The 20,540-nt window shown below is 43.1% G+C and overlaps 1 long non-coding RNA gene across 2 annotated transcripts in view; it reads left to right on the forward strand.

The window, feature by feature from the left end:
• LOC137561252 (uncharacterized) overlaps positions 1-20,540 on the forward strand; it is an 87,896-nt gene that overhangs the window by 15,754 nt on the left and 51,602 nt on the right. For both annotated transcript variants that reach the window (XR_011029949.1, XR_011029950.1), the window contains one exon: positions 18,462-18,562. This is a non-coding gene — a long non-coding RNA (uncharacterized lncRNA). The remainder of the gene's footprint in view (positions 1-18,461; positions 18,563-20,540) is intronic.

Here is a 20,540-nt window from a genome sequence, read left to right on the forward strand (position 1 = left end):
CATGCATGGATAACTCACAAGCCTAGGTCAGGCAAATAAATAATTAGTTCAGCTTTCCCCAATGTTATTTCTTTCCATACAAGCTCTACATTGGCCACAATTCACTAAGCTCATCTCCTGTCTTCAGTAAGTTTCACCATGGTGATAACAACAACAACAACAACAAATAACATTTGTAAAGCGCTTTTCTCCCATGGGACTCAAAGTGCATAAGCATGGCTCCGACCATCGTGGTACAGAGGAAGAATTTTAAAAGTCTGGAAATGCCAGACTAAACAGGTGGCTTTTCAGTCTGGATTTGAATAGCTCCAGGGATGGTGTGGTCTTTACTGGGTGTGGCAGGGAGTTCCAAAGAGTAGGGGCAGCATGACAGAAGGCTCTATCTCCAGATTTTTTGAGGTGCACTCTGGGAGTGACCAAGTTTATAGAACTTGCTGATCTGAGGTTGTGAGAAGTGTGGTGCAGCTTCAGCAGGTCCTTCATGTATCCAGGGCCCAGATTGTGCAGGGATTTGAATGTCAGCAGTCCAATCTTGAAGAGTATTCTCCATTCTACTGGTAGCCAGTGCAGTGAGCGAAGGATCGGTGTAATGTGACAGTGGCAAGGCTGGTTTGTTAGCAATCTGGCAGCAGCATTCTGCACTAATTGCAGGCAACGCAGGTCCTTTTTGGGGAGGCCAGCATAAAGGGCATTGCAGTAGTCCAGCCGTGATGTGATGAAGGCGTGGACTAGGGTTGGAAGATCCTCTGGGGGAATCAGATGTTTAATCTTTGCAATGTTCTTCAGATGAAAGAAGGAAGATTTAACTACAGATGAAATTTGGTTTCTGAAACTCAATTCCCCATCGATTAGTACTGCAAGGCTGCGCACAAGGTTGGAGCTGTTTATGTCTGAATTCCCAATCCTGATTGGTGTTGCTTTAGGATAGAGCGGTTTTGATGGCGAGTGCTGGCTTTGGACAAACAGGACCTCAGTTTTGTCAGCATTCAACCAGTTATCATTCATCCATGCCTGTAGCTCAGCTAAGCAAGAGTTTATTTTTGGGGTAGGGTCTGTTCCACCAGGTTTGAAGGACAGGTATAGCTGTGTGTCATCGGCGTAGCAGTGGTACGTCAGGCCATGACGTTGGATAAGTGTACCGAGTGGAAACATGTAGATTGCAAACAGCAGAGGGGATAGGATTGAAGCATGTAGTATTCACTATCCAATTTAAGTGTTAAAGTTAATTATTCTGTCTTTAAGTTAATTATTCTGTCTTTAAGTTGAGGAGAGATTTCTAAAGTTAATGGTTCGGTCCCTAAAATAATGTCAGAATTCTAAAGTTAAAGACAGGCTTGTTTATTCACAGAGAGGAATGCAAGTGTTAAGTGTGTGAGGAGTTATCACCTACCTGGTCGGAGCTGTCATTAAGTGGAGTGTTACTACAGACTGCAATGTAAAGTGAAGCATTCTGAGCTGTCTGCTTTATCTTTTACTAGTTTATGCAGAAGGGGACTCTGTATAGAGAGAAATATACACAGCAGGTGCACAGAGAGGGAGGGAGAGAGACACCCCAAGTGTATACACCCATGCATGCACACACGCAAACACGCATGCACGCACGCACACATACACACACACACACAAGCCTATCTACTACACTGCAATAAGGGAAGCTGCTTTAGTGAATTAACACTTAAAATACTGATTGATGTGTGGTGATACGTTTACTTGCCTTATTATCACCAGCAAGATCTTAGTGAATTAAGGCCACTGTTTCTGATAAAGAATTTTTATGAACATCCTGGTGAGTGGAAATTGTGAATGAGGATTAAACAGCACCAAATCTTCCAGCTTTGCAGTGCTCTGTGTGAAGTGCTGACTATACAGGTTATAATCTCTGACTCCATTGGGATCAGTTTAGCGCTCAGCTCAAACTCTGATTAAAAAAAAAAGGGGGGGGGGGGGGAGGTTGTTAGCAGTTTGTGAAAATGAGAATTCACATATTAGATCTTTCATTTCACGTTAAAGAGCTAGTTAAATACATGAATGATTTAAGACTGTTGAACAGGCGTGACTCTGCTGCACAAAATATGACATTGGCATTCATGGTATGCTTGCCTGACTGTAGAGAGATATCTATGTGGAGCAACTGTATATCGAGATAGCAATGTACAGAATAATTTTTGGATTGTTAGGCCTGGGCTACATGAGCAAGATTAATTGCTTGAAGTCAAGGCCTCTAACTGTTCCTAGGCAAAAGCTTCATGCACTCATTTTTAAATCAGGCAGTTGTGAATTAGGAGTTAAATCTCTTGATCTTGACAATTAATGATGCTTGTGGGACTCCAGCCTCATTCTGAGCAGAGATTGATCCTTTTCCTTCTTGTTACTGTTGCTGCTTTATGAAGGCCTTTAGTGATTGCTTAAGTGGTAAATTATATGTAAATTTGCTAATTTACATGTACAATTGGAGTTAGTAATTACCAATTTACTTTGATTTGGGACACATTGTTCAGTATAGCAGTATATTCAATAAGACACCGCAAAGTATACATCATTATTATTATTGATTTATAAAGCAGCAACATATTCCATGGCGCTGTACAAAGTAAATATGAAAAGCAAAGAGCAGCAACTTGTAGTAAGCAGTACTGAGCAAGAAAATGAATATTTGCTGTTACATGTCTAATCACTCAGTAGAAAATATGGTGCAGTAAATTTACCAATTACAGTATGTGAACTGGTAAAGGGATGTTACCAAGTATGTAACTGGTATAGACTTTTAGCCTCTTGTTAGCAGACTGCATGCAACCTCCATACATGGAAATAGAAAAGGTGCTCTTCACTTCGCTATCTACCCCTTCAAAGATATTCCAAGGTGAGAGTGATATGGAGGCTTGCCATATTTATTTCATTTTAAACAATGCTAAATGCCTGGCTGCCCCCTGATCCTGTGTATCTAATTCTTCTAGCCCTAGACCCTGAACAAGCAAGCAGATCAGGTGCTCTGACTCAAGTCTGACTGGATTTGCTACATGCTTGATTCGGGATTGAGACTCAGACACTACTAATGCCAGAAGATCAACAGGTCTGCCAGGCAACTGGTATTGTTCAAAAGGAAATAAATATTGCTGTCTCCATATCACACTCATCTCAGGCTCACTTTAACCACTTCCCGACCGCCGTATTGACAATTGGCGGCCGGGAAGTGGACCCCGCAAGGACCGCCGTATAGACAAATGGTGGCGGTCCTTGTAGGGGCATGGGCGGAGCGATCGCGTCATCCGTGATGCGATCCTCCGCTGGCGCCTGTCTCCGCTCACCCGCCGCAACATCCCGCCGGCCATACGGAAGCGCCGGCGGGATGTTAACCCGACGATCGCCGCATACAAAGTGTATAATACACTTTGTAATGTTTACAAAGTGTATTATACAGGCTGCCTCCTGCCCTGGTGGTCCCAGTGTCCGAGGGACCACCAGGGCAGGCTGCAGCCACCCTATGTCGCACCCAAGCACACTGATTTCTCCCCCCCTGCCCCAGATCGCCCACAGCACCCCTCAGACCCCCCCCGCCCACCCCCAGACCCCTGTTTGCACCCAATCACCCCCCTAATCACCCATCAATCACTCCCTGTCACTATCTGTCAACGCTATTTTTTTTTTACCCCCCCTGCCCCCTCTTGATCACCCCCCCACCCCTCAGATTCTCCCCAGACCCCCCCCCCTGTGTACTGTATGCATCTATCCCCCCTGATCACCTGTCAATCACCTGTCAATCACCTGTCAATCACCTGTCAATCACCTGTCAATCACCCATCAATCACCCCCTGTTACTGCCACCCATCAATCAGCCCCTAACCTGCCCCTTGCGGGCAATCTGATCACCCACCCACACCGATAGATCGCCCGCAGATCCGACATCAGATCACCACCCCAGCGCAGTGTTTACATCTATTCTCTCCTCTAAACACCCACTAATTACCCATCAATCACCCATCAATCACCCCCTATCACCACCTGTCACTGTTACCCATCAGATCACACCCTAATCTGCCCCTTGCGGGCACCCAATCACCCGCCTACACGCTCAGATTGCCCTCAGACCCCCCCTTATCAATTCGCCAGGGCATTATTTACATCTGTCCTTCCCTGTAATAACCCACTGATCACCTGTCAATCACCTGTCAATCACCCATCAATCACCCCCTGTCATTGCCACCCATCAATCAGCCCCTAACCTGCCCCTTGTGGGGAATCTGATCACCCCCCCACACCAATAGATCGCCCACAGATCCGACATCAGATCACCTCCCAAATCCATTGTTTACATCTATTCTCTCCTCTAAACACCCACTAATTACCCATCAATCACCCATCAATCACCCCCTATCACCACCTGTCACTGTTACCCATCAGATCAGACCCTAATCTGCCCCTTGCGGGCACCCAATCACCCGCCTACACGCTCAGATTGCCCTCAGACCCCCCCTTATCAATTCGCCAGTGCAATATTTACATCTGTGCTTCCCTGTAATAACCCACTGATCACCTGTCAATCACCCATCAATCACCCCCTGTCACTGCCACCCATCAATCACCCCCTGTCACTGCCACCCATCAATCACCCCCTGTCACTGCCACCCATCAATCAGCCCCTAACCTGCCCCTTGCGGGCAATCTGATCACCCACTCACACCAATAGATCGCCTGCAGATCCGACATCAGATCACCACCCAAGCGCAGTGTTTACATCTATTGTCTCCTCTAAACACCCACTAATTACCCATCAATCACCCCCTATCACCACCTGTCACTGTTACTCATCAGATCAGACCCTAATCTGCCTCTTGCAGGCACCCAATCACCCGCCTACACGCTCAGATTGCCCTCAGACCCCCCTTATCAATTCGCCAGGGCATTATTTACATCTGTCCTTCCCTGTAATAAACCACTGATCACCCATCAATCACCCCCTGTCACTGCCACCCATCAATCACCCCCTGTCACTGCCACCCATCAATCAGCCCCTAACCTGCCCCTTGCGGGCAATCTGATCACCCACCCACACCAATAGATCGCCCGCAGATCCGACATCAGATCACCTCCCAAGTGCAGTGTTTACATCTGTTCTCTCCTCCAAACACCCACTAATTACCCATCAATCACCCCCTGTCACTACTACCCATCAGATTAGACCCCTATCTGCCCCTAGGGCACTCAATCACCCGCCCATACCCTCAGACTGCCCTCAGATCCCAGCCCTGATCACCTCGCCAGTGCATTGCTTGCATCTATTCCCCCCTCTAATCACACCTTGAGACACCCATCAATCACCTCCTGTCACCCCCTAGCACACCTACCCATCAGATCAGGCCCTAATTTGCCCCGTGTGGGCTCCTGATCACTCGGCCAAACCCTCAGATCCCCCTCAGACCCCCTTCCGATCACCTCCCCAGTGCATTGATTGCATCTATTTTCCCCTCTAACCACCCCCTGAGACACCCATCAATCACCTCCTGTCACCCCCTAGCACTCCTATCCATCAGATCTGGCCCAATACAACCTGTCATCTAAAAGGCCACCCTGCTTATGACCGGTTCCACAAAATTTGCCCCCTCATAGACCACCTGTCATCAAAATTTTCAGATGCTTATACCCCTGAACAGTCATTTTGAGACATTTGGTTTCCAGACTACTCACGGTTTTGGGCCCGTAAAATGCCAGGGCGGTATAGGAACCCCACAAACTGACCCCATTTTAGAAAAAAGACACCCCAATGTATTCTGTTAGGTGTATGACGAGTTCATAGAAGATTTTATTTTTTGTCAAAAGTTAGCGGAAATTGATTTTTTTTTTCACAAAGTGTCATATTTCACTAACTTGTGACAAAAAATAAAATCTTCTATGAACTCGCCATACACCTAACGGAATACCTTGGGGTGTCTTCTTTCTAAAATGGGGTCACTTGTGGGGTTCCTATACTGCCCTGGCATTTTAGGGGCCCTAAACCGTGAGGAGTAGTCTAGAAAACAAATGCCTCAAAATGACCTGTGATTAGGACGTTGGGCCCCTTAGCGCACCTAGGCTGCAAAAAAGTGTCACACATGTGGTATCGTCGTACTCAGGAGAAGTAGTATAATGTGTTTTGGGGTGTATTTTTACACATACCCATGCTGGGTGGGAGAAATCTCTCTGTAAATGGACAATTGTGTGTAAAAAAAATCAAACAATTGTCATTTACAGAGATATTTCTCCCACCCAGCATGGGTATGTGTAAAAATACACCCCAAAACACATTATACTACTTCTCCTGAGTACGGCGGTACCACATATGTGGCACTTTTTTACACCTTAAGTACGCTAAGGGGCCCAAAGTCCAATGAGTACCTTTAGGATTTCACAGGTCATTTTGCGACATTGTTGGTTTCAAGACTACTCCTCACGGTTTAGGGCCCCTAAAATGCCAGGGCAGTATAGGAACCCCACAAATGACCCCATTCTAGAAAGAAGACACCCAAAGGTATTCCGTTAGGAGTATGGCGAGTTCATAGAAGATTTTATTTTTTGTCACAAGTTAGCGGAAAATGACACTTTGTGAAAAAAAACAATAAAAATCAATTTCCGCTAACTTGTGACAAAAAAATAAAAACTTCTATGAACTCACCATACTCCTAACGGAATACCTTGGGGTGTCTTCTTTCTAAAATGGGGTCATTTGTGGGGTTCCTATACTGCCCTGGCATTTTAGGGGCCCTAAACCGTGAGGAGTAGTCTTGAAACAAAAATGACCTGTGAAATCCTAAAGGTACTCATTGGACTTTGGGCCCCTTAGCGCAGTTAGGCTGCAAAAAAGTGCTAATCATGTGGTATCGCCGTACTCGGGAGAAGTAGTATAATGTGTTTTGGGGTGTATTTTTACACATACCCATGCTGGGTGGGAGAAATACCTCTGTAAATGACAATCTTTTAATTTTTTTACACACAATTGTCCATTTACAGAGTTATTTCTCCCACCCAGCATGGGTATGTGTAAAAATACACCTCAAAACACATTGTACTACTTCTCCCGAGTACGGCGATACCACATGTGTGGCACTTTTTTGCACCCTAACTGCGCTAAGGGGCCCAAAGTCCAATGAGTACCTTTAGGATTTCACAGGTCATTTTGAGAAATGTTGTTTCAAGACTACTCCTCACGGTTTAGGGCCCCTAAAATGCCAGGACAGTATAGGAACCCCACAAATGACTCCATTTTAGAAAGAAGACACCCCAAGGTATTCTGTTAGTAGTACAGTGAGTTCATAGAAGATTTTATTTTTTGTCACAAGTTAGCGGAAATTGATTTTTATTGGTTTTTTTCACAAAGTGTCATTTTCCGCTAACTTGTGACAAAAAATAAAATCTTCTATGAACTCACCGTACTACTAACGGAATACCTTGGGGTGTCTTCTTTCTAAAATGGGGTCATTTGTGGGGTTCCTATACTGTCCTGGCATTTTAGGGGCCCTAAACCGTGAGGAGTAGTCTTGAAACGAAATTTCTCAAAATGACCTGTGAAATCCTAAAGGTACTCATTGGACTTTGGGCCCCTTAGCGCAGTTAGGGTGCAAAAAAGTGCCAGACATGTGGTATCGCCGTACTCAGGAGAAGTAGTATAATGTGTTTTGGGGTGTATTTGTACACATACCCATGCTGAGTGGGAGAAAGATCTCTGTAAATGGACAATTGTGTGTAAAAAAAATAAAAAAATTGTCATTTACAGAGATATTTCTCCCACCCAGCATCGGTATGTGTAAAAATACACCCCAAAACACATTATACTACTTCTCCTGAGTACGGCAATACCACATGTGTGGCACTTTTTTGCAGCCTAACTGCGCTAAGGGGCTCAAAGTCCAATAAGCACCTTTAGGCTTTACAGGGGTGCTTACAAATTAGCACCCCCCAAAATGCGAGGACAGTAAACACACCCCACAAATGACCCCATTTTGGAAAGTAGACACTTCAAGGTATTCAGAGAGGGGCATGGTGAGTCCGTGGCAGATTTCATTTTTTTTGTCGCAAGTTAGAAGAAATGGAAACTCTTTTTTTTTTTTTTGTCACAAAGTGTCATTTTCCGCTTACTTGTGACAAAAATTAATATCTTCTATGAACTCACTATGCCTCTCAGTGAATATTTTGGGATGTCTTCTTTCCAAAATGGGGTGATTTGGGGGGTATTTATACTATCCTGGAATTCTAGCCCCTCATGAAACATGTCAGGTGGTCAGAAAAGTCATAGATGCTTGAAAATGGGAAAATTCACTTTTTGCACCATAGTTTGTAAACGCTATAACTTTTACCCAAACCAATAAATATACACTGAATGGGTTTTTTTTTAATCAAAGACATGTTTGTCCACATTTTTCGCGCTGCATGTATACAGAAATTTTACTTTATTTGAAAAATGTCAGCATAGAAAGTTAAAAAAATCATTTTTTTGCCAAAATTCATGTCTTTTTTGATGAATATAATAAAAAGTAAAAATCGCAGGAGCAATCAAATAGCACCAAAAGAAAGCTTTATTAGTGACAAGAAAAGGAGCCAAATCCATTTAGGTGGTAGGTTGTATGAGCGAGCAATAAACCGTGAAAGCTGCAGTGGTCTGAATGGAAAAAAAGTGGCCGGTCCTTAAGGGGGGTAAAGCCCGCGGTCCTCAAGTGGTTAAAGCAGTCATTTTGAAACAGATCATAAAAAACACACTGAAAGATTAAAAACAAATCTTTGATGTACACCTCTATTTTGTATTTACTCAAAATCCTTTACTTTTTCACTTTTATGAGTACTACAAGGTTTTGAGAAAGGGACTGTCTATTATGACAGCCAGAAGCCAACGGGACGGGTAATGTTGTATAAAAATCTTTGTGAAGATCATACTTGTTAACCCCATTCATATATTTCAGTAGGGAGAACAGATTACATTTGATGCTCCGCCTCAGAGGCATAGCAATGGGGTGGTGGCAAGGAGGACATATGTCCCTGGGCATAGTTTCTGGAGGGCGCTGTATGATAATGATAGACTGTCTGTAACATGCCAGGAAGACATTCTCCATTACACCTTACCTAATGTTGTGTGGGTCACACTGAAGACTATTTTGTAATGCCAGCCTGGTATAGACATTATACACTGTTACAGTGCATGCTACAGCATCAATAATTGGTGAGCAAAATAACTGTGCAGGAATCCAGAAGAGTGCTCAAGCAATGGCTGCCTATACCGTACTGATTACAGAAGGCCTCCTTTGTCAGGGCTCCCGAAAATCTTATTCAAAATGTGAACTTTGTATTTAAGTTCATTTTAAAAGGGCTATTAAATACACATAAGAATAAAGGATTATGTACCTAAACCTTAAAGCAAACCTGTACTTACACCTTTTTCTACATGATTCCATCTCTGCCACATTCTACATACGTAAATTACACTGACACAAGTGTGAATCATCTGCCTGTGCTGGCCAGAGTTTCAGAATTTGCTTCCTATTTTCATGGGAGCTTTTATCTTGCTTTTTGGAAATACTGCAAATTGCCTTTTCAACAGAGCTAATGTTCCTAAGTGTCATCTGTTGCAGACAATAATGGGTATCTTAGCCTCTCCACCTCCATTGCCAAGTTTGTTTACACTAGAGGTTCATAACAGGGTCAGATGCTCAGGCATAACTGTTGACTTCATAGAGCTCTTGTTATGTAAACAAATCATAAGTGAAAAAATGGTTTTCTGTGGTGTGCATAGAAATAACTTTTATTTTCAAAAGGCATCCTGAATTCATGTATATTTGAAAGCTAAATCAACGTGAGAGGAAAGTAGGGTCTGATATCTTTAAAGGATACATGACCCAAGGCAAACCACCTAAGGTAACCACAGAGATACATGCTGGATCCACATCTGTGTGTTGTCCATTCCTCTCCTTATCCCTCCCCCTGTCCCTGTAATCAATCCCTTGAAAATGTTGTCTTTTGGCCAAAGTCACATTTTCAGACAGTAAAAGGCAGGCTTGCAGTGATGTTCCCTCCTATCACCCTCCAATTTCCTCCTCTTAAGGAGAGTGAATGGGGCGGGGAAGAGCAGGGAATAGGAGTGTGGTGGGAGGGAACATCGCAGCAAGCCTCCTTTTCAAAGAGTTATTGCAGGATCAGAAAGGAAGGGGGGGGGGGGGGTGAGGGGAGGAGAGGAGAGGAACAGACAATGCACAGTGGGTTCAGCATGAACATACCTCTGTGCTTACCTTAGGTAGCTTGGATCAAGTATTCTTTAAAGGGACCCTGTGTTGGACTCTCACGCGTGATGACGTGTAATGTGCACGGCCGAGGCACACACGGCTGACTTCAGGAGAGGAGCCAGGAGGTCGTCGGGGTCCTCGCGGGCTACGGGGGGCTGGAGGAAGCCCCAGGTAAGTCCTAATTTTAGTTTTAGCCTGAGCTCAGGGAACCTTTAACCATCTAAAATACAGTTAGCTGGGTGTGATGCTGAATATTGATCTTGTAGCTTCAGTAGTTTCTGAGTCACTTACCTACCGCAAGCATGCAGCACCCAAGTGCTTCCGAAGACTATGCAAGCCCAGACGGACCCACTTGGCTTTGGAAGTACTCGGGGATATGAGTACTTCCAAAGCTTTCACAAAGACCCCCTATTCAACCAGTTGGTCGAATATCTTCATGGAGGAGGACACAAGTGGACCAAGAACGGTCCATTGGATCCAGGGCCTTCCCTCTCCATTTCCATAGGTGAGTAGCTATATTTTTTTAGGTAGCTTTAGTTTTACTTTAAGATACAGTATAGAAAGCATCCTTTCTGCTCTTTGTGTACATGTCGTCAGTTTCCTTACGCCAATCATGTGTGTTCCCAACACATTATGGCTCACAGCAGAACTTACTCCTACACCTTTCTGCCACAATATTGCTAGTGAAAAAATAGTGAATCTTTAAAGCTGACCTCAAATTAAGACATTTATGCAAAACAAAGCATCTTTAAGTATTTGTGTTAAATTAAGGATTAGTCAGTAATTTACAAACTGTTATCTTTATCTTTGTTATTTTAATTTCTTTGCACGTTTCAGAAAAGTAGCAATTATTTTGTATGCTTAAACACAGAGTGAAAGAGTTTGTAAGGAATGAACAATGACGCGCTGGCCTTTTACAGTAATATCCAGAGAATTATAGCTTTTGCGTTAAGCTGAAGAGCTGAAACTAAAGCTATTTATTCTTCAGAATTCTGTAGTTCTTTTGTCAAAACCCACTGCTGGTTATTGTTGTTTTGTTTTCAGATTTCTTGGCCAATAATCAGCAAATCTGTTATGGAAATATAGTGTAAATACTTGTTTACAGTACCTGTATATATCGTCTGCAAACTCTAGTGCCTGTCTTGGGGGGATAACACAAAAAGACAATATGAAATCAGTGAATAGTGAGCATCAGTTACCATAAGATGCACCTAGGTTTAGAGGAGGAAAAAATATATATACTAAAACTGGTGCATCCATGGTGAAGGGGCATCTTGTTGATTTTGCTCCCTTTGTACCTCATGTCCTCTTCTACCTCTTGTGTCTCCCTGTGTCCTCCTCTGTCCCCCGTGTGTCCACCTCTATCCTCCTGGTGTCCTCCTCTATGCCCCTTTGTGTCCTCCTCCATGCCCCTATGTCCCCCCCTTGTGTCCTCCTCTATGCCCCTCTGTATCCTCCTGTGTCCTCCGTTTATTCCTCTGTTTCCTCCTCTGCATGAGCACAGTACAGTGAATCCCCGACATTGTGGCAGTTTGGAGGTCCGTATTGGCAAGTGTTCACAAGTCAGGAACTCTCTGCATTTGGACTATAAGATGCAGAATTTTTTCCCCTCTTTTGCGTGAGTCTTATAGTTCAAAAAATACCATAGATTTAGGTATTTATAGGCAATGCAAACATTGGGTGAGGGTAGGGGAGTGTCAATTGGGGTTCCCCAAGACTTATGAATGCAAGATGTAGGATCAGAGGTTAAGGAAGCCAATAAAATATCAGAACGTCAAACAGAGGCTGATGTCCAGCAACTAAGCCAGAGGTCAATGCCAGTGGTCAGAAAACTGTTGACTGTTGATTGGCAAATTCGAGGTCAGGAACAAGCCAGTGGTCATACACGGTGCATCTAGTAGCCAGGGATCAGATAGGGATGTAGTCATAAATAGCAAAAGTCAAACCAGGTGGGACTCTAAATTGTAGGTCAAGAATCTAGTAAAGTGTCATAATAAGAAGCAGTCTGTAGCACACCCAGCAGTACAGCACTAACAAATCATCCACTATCATGGGTGAGTTGCAATGGACAGGAGTAAGCTTTTATTTGAGCCGGGACCAATTAATTGGGACTACTTATCTAACAAGCCATTGGCTGATCAAACAACAGAATGGCCTATTGGTCACTTATCAATACAATTGTCTACTCTCCTCAGGGCCGGGCCGAGGCAGAGTTAATTGAGGCTCCAGCCTCAGGGCGCAGTGTAGGAGGGGGCGCACAACTCACTCAGCTATCATTCCCCTATTGTGTTTGAAGCAGAGAGAAATAAGAAAAGGGGATACATGCCAGTGACTGCAAGCCAGATAACTAGAGATCAAGGTGTTGGGGAGGAGTTGAGGCTCTTCTTAAAGAGACTCTGAAGCCAAGAAAAATAGTGTTTTTTATTTACCTCTTCTCTTCTGCCATATCAGCTAAGATGAATTGCAGCATTCCCAAAGCAAAACAAGGTCTGTACCCCCCCCCCCCTACCGAACTCCTGGGGCACAAATACACAACTTTCAAAGTCATGGATTTTGCTGCCCGGGCAGGCACAGCTTTGGGCTGTAGCTCTGCCTCCAGTTTAGTCAATCAGCGCTGATCGCTGCCTCTCCCCACCCCTCTTAGTCTTCTTTCACTGAGAGGGGTGTGGAGAGGCGGCGATCAGCACTGATTGACTAAACTGGAGGCAGAGCTACAGCAAAAAGCTCTGCCTCCTCCAAAAAGTAATGGGGATTTTTGCCCCCCGGAGTTCAGGTTGTTACAGACCTCGTTATGCTGCGGGAATGCAGCGATTCATCTTAGCTGATATGGCAGAAAAGAAAAGGTAAATAAACAGCACAATTTCTCTTGGCTTCAGACTCTCTCTTTAAGGTGGCCACACATGATACAATCAAATGATCAGGTTTTATGGCAATTCGATAAAAAAAAAATCAGATTTCCTGAAAAATCTAAAGCTTTTTTTTATTCAAGAAGTCTGAACGGATTTTGCAATTTCATTCGATAAAAGTTGATCGGGAATGGTGGATTTTTCTGATCAATTTTTATGACAATTTAATGGTGTTTAGTAGATTGTCAATTTATTAATATAAACACCCAAGCATTTTTTTCAGAGTTTCCAATCATTTTTATCATAATTGAGGAACAATTGAACATATGTGTGTGGTACATTGGTCAGATTTTGAAATGTTACAATGAGTCAGAAAAATTGATTGCAATTCTTGAATTGAACAGATATTTAAAAAATTGTATGGTGTGTGGCGACCTTTAGTCTAATAGCAATCAGTATGTGACGGCTGGGGTGGGAGGGATGGGGGGGGCACACTTTGGTGTCCCAGTCTTGGGTGCTGGCGGACCTTGTCCCGGCTCTGACTCTCCTCCAGTGGATAGTAGTGCTACCAGAGTGAATGAGATGGGCAAGTAGATGCAGGGCCATATACATGTGCATGTGTGCAGTGCATGGCCTCTGGGAATGTGGCATCGGGCAGTAGAGGTAGTTGGCTATTCGAGCTGTCTCCTGGAAGAGCCAGAGCTACTGCAGCAATGCTGGTAGACACATTTGTGACAAGGGGGCCTAGTTGTCCTGGCCTTCCATGGCTTAACTGGATGCTCTGTAAAATCTCTTTTAGAGCTATATAGCTGATATGGGTACATTCTTTAAATGAAAGCCTGGCCGAGTCTCAAAATGATCTCCAACAGTAACAAAGACAACAACAAATAAAACCTCTTTCTTTTGAGTGAAATAGCACCCACATCATTTGTTTTCCTGTCCCAAATATGCTGACAGCTGGGTACAATATGTTTAAAAACAGAGATCCAAAGGAAAGGAAATGAAGGAAGGAGAATATTTCAAATGGAGACTTACTGTATCTGTGTAAATCTAAAAGAGGCTTTCAAACTCCAATCCTCGAGGACCATATTCATGTCGGTGTTTAGGATAGAAATGTAGAAATATGTTCTACTTGATGAACCGCGCCTTTCCTGGTTCAGGCCCATCAATTCATTTGAACTGTGCAAACAATTGTGAGGACCTCTGCCCTTGAGGACAGGAGTGTGACATTCCTGTGCCCCTTTCCACATTGTCTAAACCTAAAATATTTTTTTACTTGCAATTGAATTTTAAATTTTAAAAGGACTCCATTATTTTACTGCTTTAGAATATCTTTTTTCTTTTTAGTAGTTAAAGCTAGCAGTAGGTGAAAGGTTAATAATCTGTTGACCTATTTATCACTTAGCCAAGGAATATCAGTTCTGCTGTGTACATTTTATACAACCAACCTGATCCGAACTCTAAGACGGGGTCTAAAGGACTTATAAAGCAAAGTCAGCAATCCACATGATCTGTACGCTAAATCAGCCTTTTAGAAGATGTACGACTTTATATACTTTGTATCTTAGAACTGTGATCCCATCTTGATTTAATGAGCTCAGGTCCTTCTGGCTCCATCTACAAAAGAAGTAAAATAACCCGGGGACTTTATTTTCTTCATAAGCGTGCAATGTGCAGTTAGGATAACCTTTGATACAGACTAGAAACCATTTAAATCACTTTTTTTTTTACAAAGCTAGCAGTGCCCTGTTATAGTTCTTTATTTATGAGCTATTTAACTTTAATCACTAGTCTTGGAAGATTAAACATTGTCTGCATAGTAATTAGATGATAAAAATATTGAGACCACACAAAGCTCACAGGCAGTCCCATGGACCAAGAAGGAATGACATTGCCATACGTCTCCATAGGATATGAGGATGCATATAAACCTCCTTACAATCCATTAGGTTCCCAGTGCTATTTTTAATTATTCAGTATATGAGTACGCCTTGGGAGATTAGCATGCATCATGCTAAGCTGCCACATCACTGTCAAGTCAGAATTTACTATAATGGCAAAATCTGTTACATTTAACTAGAATGTTTCTGACGTGCCATATGGCTGAGGTCTGAAAGATTGAAACACAAGGGTCGGCTCCTCTCCGGGAGATGTATTTTGATTTGTAGAGTTACAATGATAATGTATATATATAAAAATTGTACTAAATGATTAGAATGTGTGTTTAGTTATTCTAGTCTTTTAGCAAGAAAGCAAATATTCCTTTTCACGACGCCCCATCTCCTTCGGAGTAGGATGATAAGAGGGAAGAGGGTGGGGTGTTGTCTGCTTTATATAATTAGATAAGTTGATGATGAGCCTTGTGGTCATATAAAATCACATTGGGAGTTATTGGAACGACTGCAAATATTTCCATATGTTTCTGTGGTTCTATGAAGTTTGGTAATGGCAATTAAAGAAGTTCCTTAAAATGATCACAAAAAATGTGGTGATAATCTGATAAACTGAGTCATTCTGTGTACCCAGGAGAGTGATAGACAGAAGGATTTTTATGAGCTGTATTCAAAATATTAGGAGATGTACAGTTATTCTGTTTTTTTCTTTTGTAAGTTTTAGGTTGGAGACAAGATAATGGTTAGAAATAGGAATGTAGAGAAAAAGTTGTATGGTTTGCACTGCCTAGCCAGTGTTTATCTTTACACCAAGCACGTAGTACCAAAGTATTGGTCAATTTGGTGTATGAATCTGATCTTTTCTTCTTCATCTCCTAAATTGAATCTCAATTTTTTTGCTTTTTTGGGGGTTTCTCCCTTCCGCAATTGACCACCATAAATAATGCTATGAAAGACCTCCCTCCAGCCCCTGCCTCCTTGTTATCCAGTAGTGACATCATGTTGGGGCTTCGGGACTCTTGTGGCCCCTTCCGGGAGGGGTCATGGTGCTTGCAGTTGCTTACTTTGTCCCTTTGTCACTACAGTGAGGCAGTCAGGGAGGAGACGTGAGGAAGCATCATTTATTTTTTTCCTGTGGAGATGTGGCTGACCATGCACAAAGGAGGGAAAAGATGGAGGAGTTGAATGGGTTCAGGTGATGCATCTGTGCAGAGAATCTGAATTACAAAATAGGTCCGAGGGGTGTCAGGGAAATATAGCTGTGAATAACTTATCGCCCAATGGGGATTAGGCCCTATTAATAGTATTAAAACTCAACATTTATTGAGTATGTTAAAATTGCCATGGGGCACACACACATAAGTTTATTATCTCTAAAACTACAAGAGATTCTGGTCAGGGAACTTACACGTAAACAGTGTGTATAATGGGCAGCACGGTGGCGTAGTGGTTAGCACTCTTGCCTTTCAGCGCTCGGTCCCCAGTTCCAATCCAAGCCAGGTCAACATCTGCAAGGAGTTTGTACGTTCTCCTCGTGTCTGTGTGGGTTTTCTCCAGGCACTCCGGTTTCCTCCCACATCCCAAAAACATACAGATAAGTTAATTGGCTTCCCCCTAAATTGGCCCTAGACTATGATACATACACTACACAATACATACATATCCATATGACTATGGTAGGGATTACATTGTGAGCCCCTCAGAGGGACAGTTAGTGACAAGACTACATATACTCTGTAAAGCACTGCGGAAGATGTCGGCGCTATATAAATACTAAATAATAATAATAATAATAATAATAATGGGAGTAAAACAACAGGGTGAACTTCCATATATAGTCCAACATGGATTCCAGAGAAATCTGCGAGTCCCCAAAAAGTTAGTATCCTTTCCTCTACTCAACTGAAATTGGGCCCCTAAAACCAGATATTTACTAACTAGGTACTGGGGGTAACATAAAGTGCAAGTGCGATAAAAAATTGCGAATGACCAACATGTTTCAACATATACAGTTGGCGTCATCATGGTGCTTTTGGGCTACTTGCAGATTTTAAGTGTCAATAGGCCATAATCCCTTTTGAGGGGTATATTTTTAATAAGAGGAAGAATCTCTCACTCAGCTGCTATTTCTATATTTTGTGCACATATCTCTAGGTCATGTAACTGACCTTTCCTTAATGGAATTTTCCTGGAACTAGTGCATTAAATATAAAGATTGTGTGTGAAATGGCACAGGGGTTGGTTGATTAAAACAGGGCACTTCAATTTTACCAGTGTTAATGCAACAAACGTAACATGTGATGAGCATGTAGTGCAACCTCGCTTGATGTATATGTTACGGCCAAAACCAGAAATCGGCCAATTCGCCGATTTTACGTCGGCCAAAGTAAAAAATGCTGGGAATCTCTGACATTGGCCGGCCAGTTCTAGACACGGCCAAAGTCAGTCGGCCAAAGTCCAAAACACACAAATTCCAAAACATCCCGGGTCCTGTCTAGCACCATGAATGGCGCTGGGGGGCTGTGCATGGCTGTGGTGGGTGCTTTGCTGGGGGGCTGTGTATGGCTGTGGGTGCTCTGCTAGGGGGCTGTGCATGGCTGTGGGTGTTCTGCGCATGGCTGGGGGGTCTTTGCTAGTGGGCTGTGCATGGCTGTGGGTGTTCTGCGCATGGCTGCGGGGGTCTTTGCTGGGGGGGCTGTGCATGGCTGTGGTGGGTGCTTTGCTGGGGGGCTGTGCATGGCTGGGGGGGTCTTTGCTGGGCTGGTCATGGCTGGAAATGCTTTGCATGGTCGGGGGGGGGGGCGGCTTTGCATAGCTGGGGGAGCTTTGCTGCGCTGGGGGAGCTTTGCTGGAGGCGCCGCCAGGAAGCCCCGCTCACCTCATCCCCTGCTGCCGCTAAGTATTCAGACCTCCGATCAGGGCGACCACCAGGCGGAGAAAGGCAGAGCAGCGCGCATGCTACCCGCCCGGACCCATACACTTCATATGCAGAAGTGTTCAATGACGTCACTTCTGCATTGAAGTGTTGGGGTCCAGCGGGTCTCGCGTGAGCTGGCAGCTGCTATGCCTCTCTCTGCCTCCCTGGTACGGTCGCCCTGATCGGAGGTCTGAGTACTTAGCGGCAGCAGGGGATGAGGTGAGTGGGGCTTCCTGGCGGCGGTGAGTGGGACTTCGGGACTTGGCCGGCCACGTGAAGTCACAACGCATTCTGGCCGGCCAAAGTCCGAAACTGAAGCCCGTTTCTCACATTGGCCGCATGAGCTGGCCACTTCGCATATTGACCGGCCAGAACCCGAAGTGGCCAGACTTCGGGTTTTGGCCGTAACATATACAACATTGTTTATCTCATCGGTTTATTTTGTTGTAATCACTCTTGCTCCCTTTAAACATAGTTGCACATACACCCACATACCATCCAAATATTGCCTCTACTCTGCATTCTCTTATAACCATGTTTAGTCACCTGTTTTCATTCCCTCATTCAGGAATTCTTATGAGTTTCACTCCTTCTCTGAAACCCTCTCCATCAATTAGTTTGTCAATCACTTACCCTTGGAAAACTCAACCTAAAACCAGTTCTTTTTAGGTAAGCGAGCTCCATGTATTTTCTTCGCTGCATGTCAATTGTATGTACTTATTGCATGGGTCATCTAATTGTACAGAATCTTTGAAAATAATGATACTATATAAACCACTAACAACTGTAAATCCAAATTTAAAGAGACACTGAAGCGAAAAAAAAAAAATATATGATATAATGATTTGGTTGTGTACTATGAACAATTACTAGAACATTAGCAGCAAAGAAAATATTCTCATATATTTTTATTTTCAGGTATATAGTGTTTTTTCTAACATTGCATCATTCTATAATATGTGCATATTACACAACATTTAGCATTCAAAATGATTCTTTCAGAGCAGTCTGTGAACTAATGACCTCTCCTTTGGCAGAGAAAAAGAAATGTGTTCACTAACAGTTGAGATAATAAAAGTCAGAAGACAGCCCTCTCCAGGACTTTGAAAGTCATAGAGCTTAACCACTTGAGGACCTAGGGCTTTCTACCCCTTAAGGACCGGCCACTTTTTTTCCATTCAGACCACTGCAGCTTTCACGGTTTATTGCTCGCTCATACAACCTACCACCTAAATGAATTTTGGCTCCTTTTCTTGTCACTAATACAGCTTTCTTTTGGTGCTATTTGATTGCTCCTGCGATTTTTACTTTTTATTATATTCATAAAAAAAGACATGAATTTTGGCAAAAAAATTATTTTTTTAACTTTCTGTGCTGACATTTTTCAAATAAAGTAAAATTTCTGTATACATGCAGCGCGAAAAATGTGGACAAACATGTTTTTGATAAAAAAAAACCCATTCAGTGTATATTTATTGGTTTGGGTAAAAGTTATAGCGTTTACAAACTATGGTGCAAAAAGTGAATTTTCCCATTTTCAAGCATCTCTGACTTTTCTGACCCCCTGTCATGTTTCATGAGGGGCTAGAATTCCAGGATAGTATAAATACCCCCCAAATGACCCCATTTTGGAAAGAAGACATCCCAAAGTATTCACTGAGAGGCATAGTGAGTTCATAGAAGATATTATTTTTTGTCACAAGTAAGCGGAAAATGACACTTTGTGAGAAAAAAAAAAAAAAAAGTTTCCATTTCTTCTAACTTGCAACAAAAAAAAATGAAATCTGCCACGGACTCACCATGCCCCTCTCTGAATACCTTGAAGGGTCTACTTTCCAAAATGGGATCATTTGTGGGGTGTGTTTACTGTCCTGACATTTTGGGGGGTGCTAAATTGTAAGCACCCCTGTAAAGCCTAAAGGTGCTCAATGGACTTTGGACCCCTTAGCGCAGTTAGGCTGCAAAAAAGTGCCACACATGTGGTATTGCCGTACTCAGGAGAAGTAGTATAATGTGTTTTGGGGTGTATTTTTACACATACCCATGCTGGGTGGGAGAAATATCTCTGTAAATGACAATTTGTTAATTTTTTTTACACACAATTGTCCATTTACAGAGATATTTCTCCCACTCAGCATGGGTATGTGTAAAAATACACCACAAAACACATTATACTACTTCTCCTGAGTACGGCGATACCACATGTGTGGCACTTTTTTGCACCCTAACTGCGCTAAAGGGCCCAAAGTCCAATGAGTACCTTTAGGATTTCACAGGTCATTTTGAGAAATTTCGTTTCAAGACTACTCCTCACGGTTTAGGGCCCCTAAAATGCCTGGGCAGTATAGGAACCCCACAAATGACCCTATTTTAGAAAGAAGACACCCCAAGGTATTCCGTTAGTAGTATGGCGAGTTCATAGAAGATTTTATTTTTTGTCACAAGTTAGCGGAAAATGACACTTTGTGAAAAAACACAATTAAAATCAATTTCCGCTAACTTTTGACAAAAAATAAAATCTTCTATGAACTCACCATACTCCTAACGGAATACCTTGGGGTGTCTTCTTTCTAAAATGGGGTCATTTGTGGGGTTCCTATACTGCCCTGGCATTTTAGGGGCCCTAAACCGTGAGGAGTAGTCTTGA

This window comes from Hyperolius riggenbachi, chromosome 3 (assembly GCF_040937935.1).
Source record: "Hyperolius riggenbachi isolate aHypRig1 chromosome 3, aHypRig1.pri, whole genome shotgun sequence".
NCBI lineage: Eukaryota > Metazoa > Chordata > Amphibia > Anura > Hyperoliidae > Hyperolius > Hyperolius riggenbachi.